The following is a 17,182-nucleotide window of genomic DNA, read 5'->3' on the forward strand; positions in this document are numbered from 1 at the left end:
CTTGGGTCGGGTTCCTCTGTCTGGACAGTTCGACCCAGCAATACCAGTACGGTAGTTGGGTTGGCTCTATCCTTGACCTAAGTTCTTTTAGTATTCTGATTTCTAGGGTGCCACCTTCGGGCCAAATTTGTCTCCCGCGGTCATCTTTAAGCAAAGCCCATTTCCTACATAATTCCCCTAATCGCTTCTTCTTCATTCCAGCCTAGACAGGAAGCTGATTCCTGTCCCAGGCTTCGAGCAAGCTCTCAACTGGGAAACCCACTTCGGCCCTTGAATTGGAACTCCCCAACCTTTTATAATGGGGTTTTAAACCCACTTCAGCCCTTGAATTGGAACTCCCCATTCTTTTATAACGGGATTTTCCTTTCAATGTTAAAGGGCACTAACAGTCGAAGTCTCCTTGCGAGACTTCTTTCTCCTAATACAGTCGAAGTCTCCTTGCGAGACTTCTTTCCCAATACACAGTCGAAGTCTCCTTGCGAGACTTCTTTCCCAATACACAGTCGAAGTCTCTTTGCGAGACTTCTTTCCCAATACACAGTCGAAGTCTCCTTGCGAGACTTCTTTCCCAATACACAGTCGAAGTCTCCTTGCGAGACTTCTTTCCCAATACACAGTCGAAGTCTCCTTGCAAGACTTCTTTCCCAATACAGATTCTCGGAGGTGAGCGGCCACCTCTGCTCAGGGCTACTGCTTTAATATTTACTGGCAGAAGGGGTCCTGGCTTGCCCAGAATAGAGTTTTCTCTCTCTTTCTCTGCCCGCTCGGTCCTCCTCTCTCACCAGAAGGTCTCACGCTCTGGTGCCCCCCCCTTGCTTTCCCGAATTCCACCGGTCACAGCTCTACTAGAGCTAGCAGCAGGTCGGGGTGCGGCTAGAGGGCACACGGAGGGAGCAAGCTCCAGCTGATTCTAAGAGGAGGATGCCTCACATACACACTCATGCATTCTTCCTTTCGTTCCCCCAGACCCTTTAACCTAATAGATTTAAATTTGGTGGCATTTACCCTCTTTCCTGGTAGCTGTTCGAGCGTAAGACTCAAAAACTCCCTTTACTACCCGATGCCGACCGGGCAGGTCCGAGGAGGCTTCCCCACGGATCAAAGTGTCCGCTGCTGGCTGGGTGATGACTCTTCTGGGCCCGGTCCGGTGGCTGGGTGAGCTGGAAGTCCCTTCGTGGTCGCCAGATTGTTGGGAGGAACTCCCCCGTTCGGTCCTTCCAGCCGGGATTCCCCTTGACGGCGCAGAAGAAATAGATTGTGAAGCCAGCTACCGGAAAGAGGTTTAATTTCGAGGATCAGCGTTGAGTGACAATTCAGCTTGAGTCCCCGGCTAGCTAGACAGAGTGATCTTTAAATAGGGGTTTTTATACCCTTTTGTGGTTTCCAAACTTGTCATTTCTGATTGGTAACAAACTTATCATTTCTAATTGGTGAGTTTGAATCTGCCTTTTCTGATTTGTTGGTTTGTGACTATTGTTAGTTCCTTTTTCTTGCCTAAAAGGTGTTAATTACTTTTATTGTTGTGTGTTAATCCTGATTTCTGCTAGCTGGTTCCTCATTGTGTGTGTCAAGTGTTTGCTGTTTTAGCCTCAGGCTGCTGTTGACCCAATTTAGTTGGGGTGTTCCTAGATTATTTCTTAGTTGGGCTGGGGAGGGGGTGTCCAACTCTCATCACAGGCTTCTTCTGAAAAATATGACTTCAACAAAAAGGACAGTCAGATGTGTCTCCTGAAAAGTCTACTCCCGTCCTCTGTCTACAGTAAGGGAGAGAGGCGGACACTGATCCTTCACATAAGAGGCGAAATAAGGAATGATACATGGAAATAGTCAGGTCCAACACCTATATTTCAGGTTACCTGTTCCAGAAATTGTTAAATAAAAGAATAGGAGGATTGCTTATGACCTGGTTATGACCCATATATCGAAATGCACTATGATCCTCCACTTTTTTCCTAGGCTTGTGATTTGACAGGCTGTTGAGGTGGAATTACATAACTACACACTTCATTTCCGTGTCAAATTCACATGTAAGGTAGTATATTTGAAGAAATTTCCCTGTTCCACAAGCAGCAGGGTGTGATATTCAATGGAGAGCTATGAATTCCTCCTGGTTTCCAAATCTCCTATATGCAAACATTTTCTCTAGTCATTGGTTACATCAGAAGACCCCAAAATGCTTTTGGGAAAGAAAATTTTCTACTAGGACCAATGAGTGCGGCTCTCATTTGCATGAAAGGAGAAAGCAAAGAGCTTTTAAGGAAAGAAAAGAGGAAGATCCGAAGAAGGTTATTATTTTCTTCCTCAAAAGATTATTCCTTGCCAAAGCTGACCATGGGCTGGGCTATGATTTTCTTGGCAGTTCTCAAGTACTGCACAGGTAAAGTAGTTCGCTAAAACACAATCTGCCTGTGATTCTCCTGGGAAATGATGGAGATCAAAGGAAGGTGCATTAGATCCATTAGCATTGCTTTCTTTCTCTCTCCCCTCACTCTTTCTCTCCTTCCCTCCCACCTTTATCTAAAGTCCCCTTGGACTCAGCCTCCCTCCAGCTCCGTCTCCCTGAGAGGAACCATTACGATCATCTGTGAAACAACTCAGAGTAGCTACAGCATTGGCTGGTATCAACAGAACGAAGGAAAAGGCCCCCGTTTTGTCCACTGTGATGGCTGCAGCAACAGGGGAGAAGGGATCCCAAATCGGTTCACTGCCACCAGATCTGGGAGTACAGGATCCTTGGCCATCACCAATGTGAAGGCTGAAGACGAGGCAGATTATTACTGTGGCAGCTGGAACAGTGCAGGCAATGCGATCCACAGTGGTAAATTCTTATGGGGAACCGTGACAAAAACCTTCACTCTCCCTCTTCACACTGAAACCACATGCAACGTACCTTGACCTGTGACTGGGGCACTTGAACGGATGAGGCAGAGGGAAACGCCTGTAGGCTCATCTCTTTCTGCAAAGAGGTCTCTCAAGGGGGATGATGGGCACTGGAGTGTGGGTGAGAAGGGGGTAGGGAATCCCACAGATCCAGGGTCTCAGCCGTCTCCTGATAAAAGTACAAATTTTGAAAGGAAAAGACGTAAAATCGGAGAAACTAGAGACGATTTGAAGCTGCTTCAACTGTAAGGACCCACCCCACTTTGCATCTTAAGATGACAGAACTCTTGGAATAATTCTTCCAACAGGAATCCTTTATTAAGAGAAAATGGTTGCAGGCATGCTAGACAGGACTTGGGGTTCAAGCTCTTCCATTCAAGGTTTTAAGGGGTTCCCCAGTAGTCCCACCCAATCAACCCCCCTTCCAGTGATAGATTCAAGTATCACAATTCCACCCCCTTTCTTCTTTCTTCTGTCTGCATGGGGACTTCAGATAACTACATGAAAGGCAACTACCCTCCTTTGGTATGTTAACGCTTCGAGGTTACAATAAACACACATTCAGCATTCAGCTCTTTGAAGTGTAAAGAAGGAAGTGAGGGCCATAAAGCCCCTTTGTTCTCCCCCTTCTCTCCCTCTTATGGCAGAATCCAGAGAAGGCAGAATTGGGAGTTTCTATATTTGATAATTTAAAGATGAAATATAATTAACACCAGATTAGAGATGAGATAAAAGGGACTGCATGGAGACCACGGCTAAAAAGGGGTCACTGGGGCATGTTTGTGCCAAGGCTGTGGGATGTTAGGATGGACATCTCATAAAGATTTACAAAATCCTGTGTGGTTCTTCTAGAATAGATGTTGAACTGAACTTACACCTATTAAATGTTCTTACAGGAGAAATAAATCATCTAATGAAAACATGAAGCATGAAACTCTTTGGATGAACTCTTTTACCTCAACTACAAGCCCATCACTCAAGTCAAGGTTGAAGTCCAGACAAGCAAGATGCCCCACACTTATATACAATCTCCACCTAAACATGTCCTTCTTCAACTCACAGTAGTAAAAACAACGAGAGGTTTTGTGACGTCTTCTGTGAGAAAATGAATAAAGAAGACACACTGTGTTCCATTCTTGTTCTTGTTCAACTTATTTTTTCCCCTGTCCTTCGTCTGATGTTTGAGGAGAAGGAGGATGACGGTCCTCAAAGAAACATAAATGCTGCACTTCTTCAGCCCAGGTGGGGATAACACAGGTGTTGCAAAATCAGAGGCCAGTAAGGGCTGCCGCTGCCCTTTCATGCTTCCCCCCAAAATAACTTCAGCCAAAGGATGGCCAGATGTGGCTCCTGAAATGTCTCGTCTCTTCCTCCAGAATAAGGGAAGGAGGAAGGCAGTGATTCTACACAGAAGAAGTCAACTATGCACAGTAAATGGAAATGGTTTAGGGTCCAGCGATTCTTCAGCCCAGGTGGGGATAACACAGGTGTGGCAATATCTGAGGCCAGTAGGGGCTGCTGCTTCCCTTCCAGGCTTCTTCTGAAAAATATGACTTCAACAAAAAGGACAGTCAGATGTGTCTCCTGAACAGTCTACTCCCTTTCTCTATCTACAGTAAGGGAGAGAGGCGGACACTGATCCTTCACATAAGAGGCGAAATAAGGAATGATAAATGGAAATAGTCAGGTCCAACAACTATATTTCAGGTGACCTTGTTAAATAAAAGAATAGGAGGATTGCTTATGACCTGGTTATGACCCATATATCGAAATTGACTATGATCCTCCACTTTTTCCCTAGACTTGTGGTTTGACAGGCTGTAGAGGTGGAATTACATAACTACACGCATCATTTCCATATCAAATTCACGTGTAAATTAGTGTGTTTGAAGAAATTTCCCTTGTCCACAAGCAGCAGGGTATGATATTCAATGGAGACCTATGAATTCCTCCTGGTTTCCAAATCTCCTATATGCAAACATTTTCTCTAATCATTGGTTATATCAGAAGATCCCAAAATGCTATTGTGAAAGAAAGTTTTCTACTAGAACCAATGAGTGCGGCTCTCATTTGCATGAAAGGAGAAAGCAAAGAGCTTTTAAGGAAAGGAAAGAGGAAGATCTGAAGAAGGTTATCATTTTCTTCCTCAAAAGATTATTCCTTGCCAAAGCTGACCATGGGCTGGGCTGTGATTTTCTTGGCAGTCCTCACTTACTGCACAGGTAACGTTTTCCTGGTCCAAGAGAGAATTTCCTTTTCCGTTTAATAAAAACATGGTTCCCTGGAATATTTAAGAACAATAAAGTAGATTAAGGTGAATTTTTTTTTAACTTTACCACTCTCTTTCTCCCCTTCAAAGGTATTGACTCTCAACCAGCTTGGATTCAGCCTCCCTCCAGCTCCGTGGCCCCAGGTGGAACAATTACTCTGCCCTGCACAACTGAGGTTACTAATACCATTTACTGGTATCAACAGAAAGCAGGAAAAGGGCCTCGATTTGTCCACTGTGATGGCTGCAGTAGCAGGGGAGAAGGGATCCCAAATCAGTTCACTGCCACCAGATCTGGGACTACAGGATCCTTGGCCATCACCAATGCAGAGGCTGGAGACGAGGCAGATTACTACTGTGGTAGCTGGAAAAGCAACGTGTTGCACAGTGATACATTCTTATGGGGAACTGCAACCAAAACCTCCTCACTGCTTCTTCAGCTGAAGCCAGAAGCCACATACCTTGACTGGGGGACGTAGAGCTGAAAAGACAGGAAATGACAAAGAGCAAAGGAAGGTGCATTAGATCCGTAAGCATTGCTCTCTTTTTTTCTCCCCTCACTCTTTCTCTCCTACCCTCCCACCTTTGTCTAAAGGCACCTTCCTTCAGCTCCGTCTCCCTGCTTCCTCGCTGCCTCTTCAGTTTGAAACCACAAGCAACACACCTTGACCTGGGGCAATGGACACTTTAGCTCAGTGGTTCTCAACCTGTGGGTCGGGACCCCATTTGGGGTCAAACGACCATTTCACGGGAGTCGCCAAACAACGCAGTCTGCCATTTTTTCCCCTTTTTCCTTAGCCGTGCTACTCCCTTTTATTCTATTGACTTTTGAAAGCCAATAGAATAGACTCTCTTGAATAGAGTCTAATTCTATTGGCTTTCAAAAGCCAATAGGAACTGTCCAGGCTGTCTCTGCCCTGCTGAGCCCGCCCAAAGTCCCATTCTGCAAACGGTGCTGCATTGGTTGAGTAGTCCTCGACTTACGACCGGTTGAGTAGTCCTTGACTTACGACCGGTTGGGGGTCGCGGCATTAAAAAGGTTGAGAACCACTGCTTTAGCTGGAGCTTCAGGAGAGAAAAGAACCTGCAATAAGAGCTTTATTTCCATCTCAGAAGGAGTCTCTGAGTCTTTTCCAAGGAGATGGTAGGCCTAGGAAGAGGGCATGGGAAGCAAACAGCCCCGTGAACTCTTGTGGTCTGAGCAGGAACTCTGAAAGGAACAGGTGAAAAATTGGAGAAGGTAGACATGATTCTTCAGTTGGTTCAGCACCAAACAGGAGGTGGTGGTAAAAGGAATTGTAGGAGAACGCAGCACGAAAAATTGGTCCCTGCGTCAGGCCTGTGGCATGGCTGGTGGATGTAGGGATGAACTCTTAGTCAAGATCTGTAGACTTGTGTGTGGTTCTCCTACATTAGAGGCGGGACTGAACAGACCACATGCTGAACATTTTCTTACTGGGAGAAATGCATCACCCACTGGAAACATTAGGAAACTATTAGGAAATTTCTCCTTAGTTCTATGTTGGTTCTCACCTTGATTAGTTTCCATCCATTGTTTCTTGTCTGTAGTTCTCCTACATTAGATGTGGACTTGAGCAGTCCATGTGCTGAATACTTTCTTATTCGGAGAAATCAATCAGCTACTGGAAACATGAAACTCTCCTCTTTAACCAGTATATCCTCTACCTCTACCTCAAGTACATCACTAAAATGAAGAAGGATAAAAAAGAGATGATTCTGCAGATGTATACATGATTTCTAGCTAAAATGTCTTTTTTAAAATCAAAGTATTAAGAAAATAATGAGTTTAAGACAGGGCTCTTCAAATTTGGCCCTTTGATGACTTGTGGACTTCAACTCCCAGAATTCCTCAGCCAGCGTGCCTGGCTGAGGAATTCTGGGAGTTGGAGTCCACAAGTCATCAAAGGGCCAAGTTTGAAGAGCCCTGATTTAAGACAAGACGTATCTTAGCAGCTGCTCCCTTTCCTCTCTCGAATCTGCTGGGTTGGTACTTGAACAGCAAGACATTTGCATGAGGAGGTCTTCTCTTATCCCTTGGAGATTTAAGAGAGGTGGAGAGGAGCCAAAGGGGAAATGCATTTGCTCTGGAGAAGTGATTGGCCCATTGAATTCTCCTACCATGTCCCAGGCACTTCTCTTCTTCTCTCTTCTTCTGATCTCCATTGGTAAGAGAAATTCCTCTGGAAGGGGCATAGCCCTTTCTAGAACTAAATTTAGAAGCACCATGTTGCTGGATAGCTGAGTTTGCTATTCTTGGTGGTGGTCGTTTTGACCCTCTGTTGAACAAGCAATGTCTTGCTCCCTTGCAGACCTCAGCCTTCAACAACTGCAGTCCCCGAAGGACCCAGAATTTGTCGCACCTGGGGGGAGAATCACCCTGTCTTGTCGATACGATGTGGAAATCTTGGGGATAGCCACGAACCTTCGTGGTCCCAGCAAGTACCTGGGCAACAACCTCGAGGACTGATCTATCACACCAGTTCCAGACTACCAGGGGTTCCAGAACGTTTCTCTGGGTCCAGATCAGGGAATGTGATGTCCTTAACTATCACTCAGGCTCTGGTTGAAGACGAAGCCACCTACTCTTGTTCCATCTGGACGAGTAGTCAGTTCCATGGTGATTCGATCAGGTGGGGAAGTGAGACCAAAACCCTTCCTTTGGTTTCATTTCCCTTTTTGTTGGCCTATGTGTCCAACTGAAATTTCACAATAAGGGACAAAACACACAGAGCTCACAACCTGCATTTTGTGGACTTCAGGTGCCACCCGTGACCCAGAGAGCCATTTTTCCAAGAAGGTTTATAGCATGGAAATGTGGGGAAAAAAATATCCAGGAATCATTCCCCTTAAAATGAAGGAGGTGGGAAAAAAACCCAAATATGTAAACCCACTGGTGTTAATTAGCATTAACATCCCCCACCCTGCACATTATCAAAGGCCCACCTAGATAGAGAAATGTGTTCTATGCATTTTAGAAAATACAATCTCGTAGCATGAATGAAAATGGCAGCAGGGAAGCTCAAACAATTTCTAATTTTCATAGTCAACCCATTTTTCTTAAGGCCAGGTGAAACTGAAATGAAAATCAATTTTACTTAATTGATTTAATTACTTGAGTAATTGAAATAAAATCTATTTGATATCGTCAGCCACCCAAAGTCACTCCAGTGGCGTATCAGTTTAATAAATAAGTAAATAATTTCTTGATTTCAATCAAAATGGAAATAATCAAATAATTTTACTGGTCCACAACTTGGCAGACCGGCCTTTACTTTAAAGACGTGGTGGATCCAGAAGTTTAATTCTTCATCTATTTCTGAATCTGTTCTATGCAAATGTGTCCTCTGGTGATTGGCTAAGCTAGAAGCCCTCATCAAGGGAATAAAAGAATCTAGTGGAGCCAATGAGGGCAGCACTCATTTGCATGAAGGGACAAAACTGGGGGCTTTAAAGAAAGGAAGGGAGAAGATCTGAAGATGGTTATCAGTGTCCTCCTGAAAGGAAGATTCCTTGTCAAAGTTGACCATGACATAAAAATAAACAGGTAACCCTCAGTTTATGCCTGGTCCCTGCTTAGTGACCATCGAAGCTACAATGAACTACCAAAATAAAGCAGATGGCAAAGTTCATGATGGCTGAACTTCCACCCCCCCTCTAGTCCCCTGCCCATGGCAAGATACACTGTGTGATTCTGGACCAATGACTGTCCAATGTCTTCTCCAAGAGTTCCAGTGATGGAGCATCCACAACTTCCGGAGACAAGCCGTTCCACTGATGAATTGTTCTCACTGTTCTCTTCTCATATCTCCATTTTAGGTGAGCTTCTAGTTCTCTGCAACCCATATTAATGTAGACCTTTGAATCTCCAGATGCATCTAGTTTTCTTTCAACCTTATTTGCTCTCTTTTGAAAAGGTATCTTACTTCAACACTCTGGACACCAGATGTCACTGTTGGTCTTTCATAATTTCCATCCTAAAACTTATTAAAAAGAGACAAGTTTTGAGTTTTTCTGGTTGGCGGCAGATAGTTCTGGAGAAGGTCTATCTAAGTCAGGGTTCTTCAAACATGGCTCTTTTATGGCTTGTGGACTTCAACTCCCAGAATTCCTCAGCTAGCTTGCCTGATCTGAACCCTGATCTAAATGGTTTCTTTGTCTGACCCCAGCTTGAGGGGACATAATCAGTGAAACTGCTCATCAGCTCTCACAGATGGAGACTGCAAAGCATTGTTGATATGTCATCCAGTTCCTGGAACCTCTGGAAAAATTGTCTTTGGAAAAATATATTTCTCTTTGCTTCTGATTGAATGGAACATGTAACCCCATATTTTACTCTTGACCCTTGTATGAGCGTCTTCACATTTTACTTCTAGCTTTAAAATTATGCTCATTTCTTTACCTCTTTACTTCCACAGAGAACTCTCTTCTGCAATGTTAGGGAGGCATTAAATGTATTTTAAGAATTCTCCTTCTCCTCCTCTTCTCTGCAACTCCCCTTCCTTCTAGTCCTTATGATATTGTCTAGTTTGAGTAATAAAACATCTGTAAGAAAACAACCAAGCACAGAGAGCACCAAGAACCCCAAAATCATCCTCCTCCTCCTCTTCCTCCTCCTCCTCCTTCCTTCTCTTCCACACTACAAAGCTCACTCCTTTCTAGCCATGATGATGTTGTCTAGTTTGAGTAATGAAACATATGTAAGAAAACAACCAAGCACAGAGAGCACCAAGAACCCCCAAATCCTCCTCCTCCTCCTCCTCCTCCTCCTCCTCCTCCTCCTCCTCCTCCTCCTCCTCCTCCTCCCTTCTCTTCCACACTACAAAGCTCACTCCTTTCTAGCCATGATGATATTGTCTAGTTTGAGTAATGAAACATATGTAAGAAAACAACCAAGCTCAGAGAGCACCAAGGACCCCTCATTTCATAAGCATTTTTTGATCTCTGTATCTTTTAGATCCCAGTATCCTGTGACTACAGAGCGTGAAAGCACACACATGATCCAAAATTCAAAGCCACACTGTAGAGTTGGTTAATGCCCTTCCAATGACTGACAGTGTTAATCCGACCCACTCATTTTCACGAAGAGGCAGTTCTCTGTGGATTTAAGAGATAGGAATAGGAGGACATGGAGAGAACTCTTGGCACCAAGTAGAGTTTTAACTCTTCATCTTTGTCCACGATGTCATGGCTGCTGCTTCTCTTCCCAATCTTGATCTCCATTGGTGAGCGAAATTTCCTTTGGTGGAACATTATCTGGACCTAATGCATACAAAGGCACAAACCTACATCGCTGGTCAGTTGCAGCCTCAACAATTCAACCATGTCCTTGTTGTTTTATAGGTCCTAACGTCCAGCAACTAGAGAGCCAGAAGGACCCACAATTTGTGTCTTTGGGAGGAACAATCACCTTGTCTTGCACATTCAGTGCCGGAGACATTAGTGATGGACATTATCCTTTGTGGGTCCAGAAGAAACCTAACTCAAGAGCTCAGACAGTGATCTACTACAACAGTCTGAGACCACCTGGTGTCCCAGACCGTTTCTCTGCCTCTCTGTCAGGAAAAACAGTGTACCTGACTATCAAAGGGGCCTTGATAGAAGATGAGGCTACCTATTATTGTGCCATTTGGACTGGGAACAATTGACCCAGCTGTACATTGAAAAGGGAAGTGAGACAAAAACTCCTCTCCTTTCCTTTGTGCAGTAGCAGAAACTATGCCGGGGAGGGGGTGTCCTTCTTTGTAAGCGAAGTCAGAAAAGATGCTTTCTCCCAACCCAACAGTTGTTAGGACTTTCAGTACCAAGAAATATTGACTTTTAAGGAGGTCACCAAGGTGGATAAGGCAATAATAAGACAATACTCAATATGCAGGTCTGGAGTGTTTTTCAGTGAACAGGTTAAAATCTGTTATAGACATCAAATGAGAATAATGGAAAGGGCAACTGATAGGATGCAATAGTAATGTTTCGTATTTTGCAACTTGGGGTAAAGAATTAGTTGGCATCAATCCTGTTTTAGATACTGGATCTTGGTTCTTCCAGGAAATGAGAAAGCCATGTGGGGTGACTTCTGAGTAGGGTTTTTTTAATAGTTCTTTGCTTATGGACAGAATTTTGCCAGTTTAGACCAACTGTCTGCCTCAGGACACATATCCTCTGGGAATTGCTAGGGAAGAGCCAGCTCGACCCTCATCCTTCCTACCAAATGTTCCATGCTCCACTGCCCTTTGAAATATAGACCCTCGCTCTTGAGAATCCATATTGCATTCCCCCACAGATACAAACTGATACACAAATATCAAGCCGGTTATACAGATACCAAGCCAAAATTCGCTGCCTCGCTTTATCTAATGGTAGATAAAGAAATATAGAGCTGGAATAATTTTACTCTACTCCTGGGCAACGTGGCATTTTCAAGTCTCATCTTACCCTATTGTTGCTCCTTGTAGTCGTTTTATTTGTCCTCCTGTAAACCCATCTGAAAGTAGCCCACATGGCCTGTCACTTCCTCATGTCCTCCCAAGGGAATGGACTCAATTTACTCAAGCTGAACCACAAACCACAGTCCACTTTCCATATAAGGCAAGGAGTGGTTTATATATCTCTAGATGGCACTATTGCCCAATTGATGTTTTTAGCTGGTAACCACAGTAACAGAGCACTAAAATTTACATAAGAAGAGCTAGGAAGATTTCATGAAGGACAATCAAGCCTTTGCATCTTTTCTCTCTGGCTAAATTTCTCCTGACAGAAGGGTACCTCAACCATGTTATTACGCCATCCTGGGTAGATGGACTGTATATTATTTTGACTGCTATGTAATGTAGAGAGAATATAAATCATCCTGAAAAACAAAGCAGGAATACCTTCGCACCACCGTTGTTTCCATTCCCCAATCTCTTAAAAGCATTTTAAAAATTGTGGGGTCCTTTGTGTGTTGAAGGAGACATGGGACAAATACGCTTTCAGAGTTGCAATGTCTGTTAATATAGCTTTATGATAAAAAGAAACTTGTTCACGGGGCATGTTTCTTATTGAGATTGCCTCACAAAGCTGAGATCAATCTGGCAAGTATGAAAATACAATTCTTCCCCCATCACCTTTATAGCCCAAGAAACTAGATTTATTAATAACTTCTGAGTTATTTCGAGCATCCCCATTCCTCTTATGGACTCCGCTGCCTCTTATCTGATGACTGTCCAGTCTGAGGTCTTTCCTCCTCTAAAGGTCATTCCCACAAACCATGACACCCATCTTGTGGGGAACCCTCCTTACAGGACAACATGGACTCCCACAAAGCTCACTGACCTGAGTAGGTCCCCAAATGGATGAATGGCAAAAGTCCTGAGCACGCACAGAACACACGTCTATGGAAGTTCTTACTCATCCAGGTCACGGTTGTCCCAAAGGTGCTTTTCAAAAGGCAACTAGGCTTTCTTGGTTTTTCCTTGAAAATGTTCCTCTTCTCATCCAAGAAGCTTCTTGATGTCTCGTCCCAAAAAAACTAAAGAAGCTTCTTGGATGAAAAATGGGATGTTTTCAAGGAAAAACCAAGAAAGGAAAGATGTCATTTGAAAAGCACCTTGGGGATAAGCACGGAACAATGGTTGTTGTTTTTTTAATAATCATCGCAGATTTCTGGGTGTGGAGCAGTTTAAGTAGACTGAGGACCATCTCCATCATCTCCATCTCTCTCCTCACCTCCATCCAAAAGGGGGCAGCAAAAAGTCATTTTCTGATTTTATTCACCTTTTCACCCACAGCCTGGACTTAAAAAGCAATTGATTTGCGTGCAGGATTTGCAGACTTGCCCTCAGAGGGGTTTAAGAGGGTCTTGGAAGAGGCCAGTTAGTGATTCCCATCCTTCCAGAAGATAAGCTGCCTTTCCATCATGGCTTGGGTCCTTCTGTTCTTCACCCTCCTCTCCTCCTTCAGTGAGGGGCTTTTAATTCCACTAGGGGAGGGATAAACCCTACAGGCATCTGATGACCTGCTCTGGCCTCCAGCACACAATTATTCAATATGTTCCTCTGTGATCTAGTCCCATTCTTTCCCCCTTTTCATAATCTCTTTCAGATCTCAGTGTCCAGCAGCTGAAGAACTTGAAAGATCCAGAGTCGGTAGCCCCAGGAGAGACAGTTGTTTTGTCATGTAGCTACAGTGCTGGAACCATCTCAGATAACAACTACCCTCTATGGATCCAGCAGAAGTCAGAAGAAGTTCCACAGCTCTTGATCTATACCACCAGCACCAGGGCCAGTGGTACTCCAGCCCGCTTCTCTGCTTCAAAGTCAGCAAACACCATGTCCCTGATCATCACAGAAAGCCAGGTGGAAGACGATGCAACTTATTACTGTGTTGTTTGGAGTGGCAGCGGGTGGCACATCTGTTCATTAGGATGGGAAACCGAGATAAAAACCTCACAGCAGGAACTGAGCCAGCTTCAGAAGTTTGAGTTCCTCTTGTTACAAGGAAGACCGTAATGAATGAGACTGTAGGTGGATATTTTTGGACCACACCACAAAGACAGATTTAGGGAATCAGGAGGTTCCAGCCTTTCAGATATGGCCTCCACTTGTTTTGTTTTGGAATAAAAACATGGAATTTTTGGAATAAATAATGAAATATAGTTTGGACCAGGAGGGTTTTCCAAAGACTGTTCTACATATTAAAGTGCACCCTAAGCCTTCTTAAGATGGAGACTTCCTCACTATGGATTCTTTACAGGTGGGACAGTTGAGTATTCCAAACTCCTTGGGCATCCAGCTCACTGGCTACCATTATATCATGGCCACAAAAAGGGCGCCCTGCTGGATGGGACCCTTGACCTCTTTAGTCCAGCAGTCTGTTTTCCCTCTGGCCAATCAACAACACAAGGAAGTCCACCAGCTTCCCATCAGGTGGTCTGCAAAAGCAATCACACTGTGTAATGGTATGTGAGCATGACCTTGGAGAGAGGAGGAAGAAGCACAGCCAGGGAATGGTCAGATAAGAGGCCTCTTAGCTTGCAGTAGGAATGTGGGAATGGCAAACATCTCAGAAGAGATCCTCTTTGTGCGATGAAACCCATATGGGAGAAGTATATTTTTAGACTTCCAAGACTTCTGTTAATGTAACTTTGTGGTACAGAACAATCTTTCTCATGTGGGCATGCTTGTTCTTGGGACTGCCTCATAAAGCCGAAATCAATCTTGCAAGCCTGAAAGTACATTTCTTCTCCCATCATCTTTATGGCTCAAAAATCTAGAGAGGGTTCCTTCTGAGGTATTTCCAATGTCCCCATTCCTGCTGTGGGATCAGCTGCCTCTTATCTGCCCATTGTCCAGTCTGCAGTTCTTCCTTCTGTCCCCCAAGGTCATTCTCACATACCAATATACACACTTTGCTGGGAAGCCTCCTTAGATGACAAAATGGATGCCAACAATGCTCTTTGACTTGACTAATTCATCCTGAAAGGGATGAAGGATAAACTCCTGAGCATACATGGATGAAAAATGAAATGTTTTCAAGGAAAAAGCAAAAAAGTCAAGTTGCCATTTGAAAAGCACCTTGGGGATAAGCAAACAACAATGTTTTGTTTTGTTTTGTTTTATTTCAATAATCATCCCAGAATTCTGGATGTAGAGCAGTTTAAGTAGACTGGGAAACTTCCTCTTAAATCTAAGTCCTCCAAGAGTCATCCTGTGACATCAGAAGGGTGCAGCAGAGAGCCAAACACCATTCAGCTGATGACATTTGCATAAAAAGTGGAAAATTTGCTTCCACGGATTCAATATAAGACATTTGGAAAGAAAGAGAAGCATGAGAAGCCAACAGTGTCCACATCCCTCTTACAATGCTGTGGGCCTACTCTGTTATACTCCTGGGATGGCTCTTCTCAGGTGAGTCCAGACCGCTGGTTGAAGGTCTTCAAAGGAGGCAGAAGATGCTTGTCTGTTCCATCAAGATCCATCCGGAAGATACACTAACATACTTCCCCATTTTTGTTTTGTTTCAGGTTTGGAGTCCCAGATGATATTAACTCAACCATCCTCCACGTCTGCATCTCTAGGATTAGCATTTAGCATCCCTTGCAGAATGAACAGTAGCTACACTGTATAATAGACCTAGAATAAATAAAGTAGTTACTTTGAACTCTACACCTAAAACATATGAAGAACGGCTGCAGGACTTGGGTTTGGCTAGTCTAAAGAAAAGAAGAAATAGGGGTGACATGATAATAGGGTTCCAGTATCTGAGAGGCTGCCACAGGGCAGAAGAGGGTCACATTATTCTCCAAAGCACTTACAGTGCTTACAATTTCTTGCCAGGAGTAATTATTGCCAGGATATTTTTCCAAATGATATGGGTAACTGTGAAATGCTCCAGCCTAGGTTTTGCTTGGTGGGTGTTGAATGAAAGCTGTCTGTCCAGATGTTTTCATGTTCTCCTCCCAAATTTCTTGGAGCTTAGTCGAGTGTCTGAGTTCTCAAATATTTCAGCTCTTATTCAATTCAAGCATCTCTGCTCCAATTTCTTCGGAGTTAGTGATGGGTAGCAGATACAATTTAGAAGACCCTTCAGAGACACAATCTGTCTAGCAGGTGCAAGTGGATTTCTTGTGGTGGTTCCACCAGCCAGAGATGGAAGTTAAAGGTGCAAGTAATTTGTATGAAGGAACGGGTTTTTTGGCCTCTGGGGACTTAAGAGCAACTGGATTGACCCCAAGAGAAGATCCTTTTTCTTCGAGAAGATGAATGTATCAAATCTCCCCCGAACAAGCATCATGTTCTTTCTATCCATATTCCTTGCCACCATTGGTGAGCTACCTTGAGTTGGTAGAAGAGAGAAGCTGTGTCTTCTCCAAAATGGTGGCCAAGGCTTCTTCATAATCCCTTAAATAAGCATTTCTTTGCTGTGTTTCCTTGCAGATCTCAGCCTTCAGCAGCTGCAAAGCCTGAAGGACACAGAATCTGTGTCTCTTGGTGGGACGGTCATCCTATCTTGCAGATACTCTACTGAAATCATCAATGACAACAATTACCCTTGGTGGGCCCAGCAACATCCAGGCAAACCACCCCGACTCTTGGTTTACCAGACCAGTGTCAACCTTCTAATGTTCCAGCCCGCTTCTCTGGGTCCAAGTCAGGGAATATGATGTTGCTGACCATAACAGGAGCCTTGGCTGAAGATGAAGCCATGTATTACTGCTGTTTAAATCCAGGGGGCTCATAACACACTCATTCAGTGCAATGGGAAAGAAAGGCAAAAACTCTTTCCTTGCTCTCTTCAGACAACAATAATAGTTGAATTGTCTCTGAAGCTTCCTGTTCATATTGTGGTCAGTCTGAAGATGAAGGTTCATTTTGACTAGAGCAGTGTTTTTCAAACTTAGAACATAGAATCACAGGGCTGGAAAGGACTTTGAAGGTCTTCTAATCCATCCCCCTACTCAAGGCAGGAGCCCTTATAATATCCTGGTCAAATGGAGGAGGAGGAGGAGGAGGAGGAGGAGGAGGAGGAGGAGGAGGAGGAGGAGGGGAGGAGGAGGAGGAGGAGGAGGAGGAGGAGGAGGAGGAGTAGGTACTTTAATGGCCAGTAGGATCTGCTCTTGTTCTTCCTACCAAAACATCATCAACAATAACAACCACTCCTTAGTTTCTTGCACTTAATTCTCAAAGCATACATTTCTGGCATATGATCGTAGGGAAATAGAGAAAACAAATGATTATCCTTAGAGGAAGTAGATTAAGACAAGGTATTTAAAAAAAAGAATCAGTGTAAACATCAGGGAGGATTTTTATCCACTCTTTGAATGGCATATTTGGAAATTAAGTTGGATTCTCTGGGTTGAAATCCACCAACTCCAAGCAGGAGGACAATGATTTATATATGAACACTGAGGATAAGAGGCTGATGCCTGGAATGGATGTTCATCACCCTGATAGAGTTTATTCCATGCACTGCCATTTTGCACAACGTTTACAGTTCCTTGCCTTTGGCCATCCAAATCAGAGTTACTAGACTTGTACT

Source organism: Crotalus tigris, unplaced genomic scaffold (assembly GCF_016545835.1).
Source record: "Crotalus tigris isolate CLP2741 ecotype Arizona unplaced genomic scaffold, ASM1654583v1 scf7180000018936.334879, whole genome shotgun sequence".
Classification (NCBI taxonomy): Eukaryota; Metazoa; Chordata; class Lepidosauria; order Squamata; family Viperidae; genus Crotalus; species Crotalus tigris.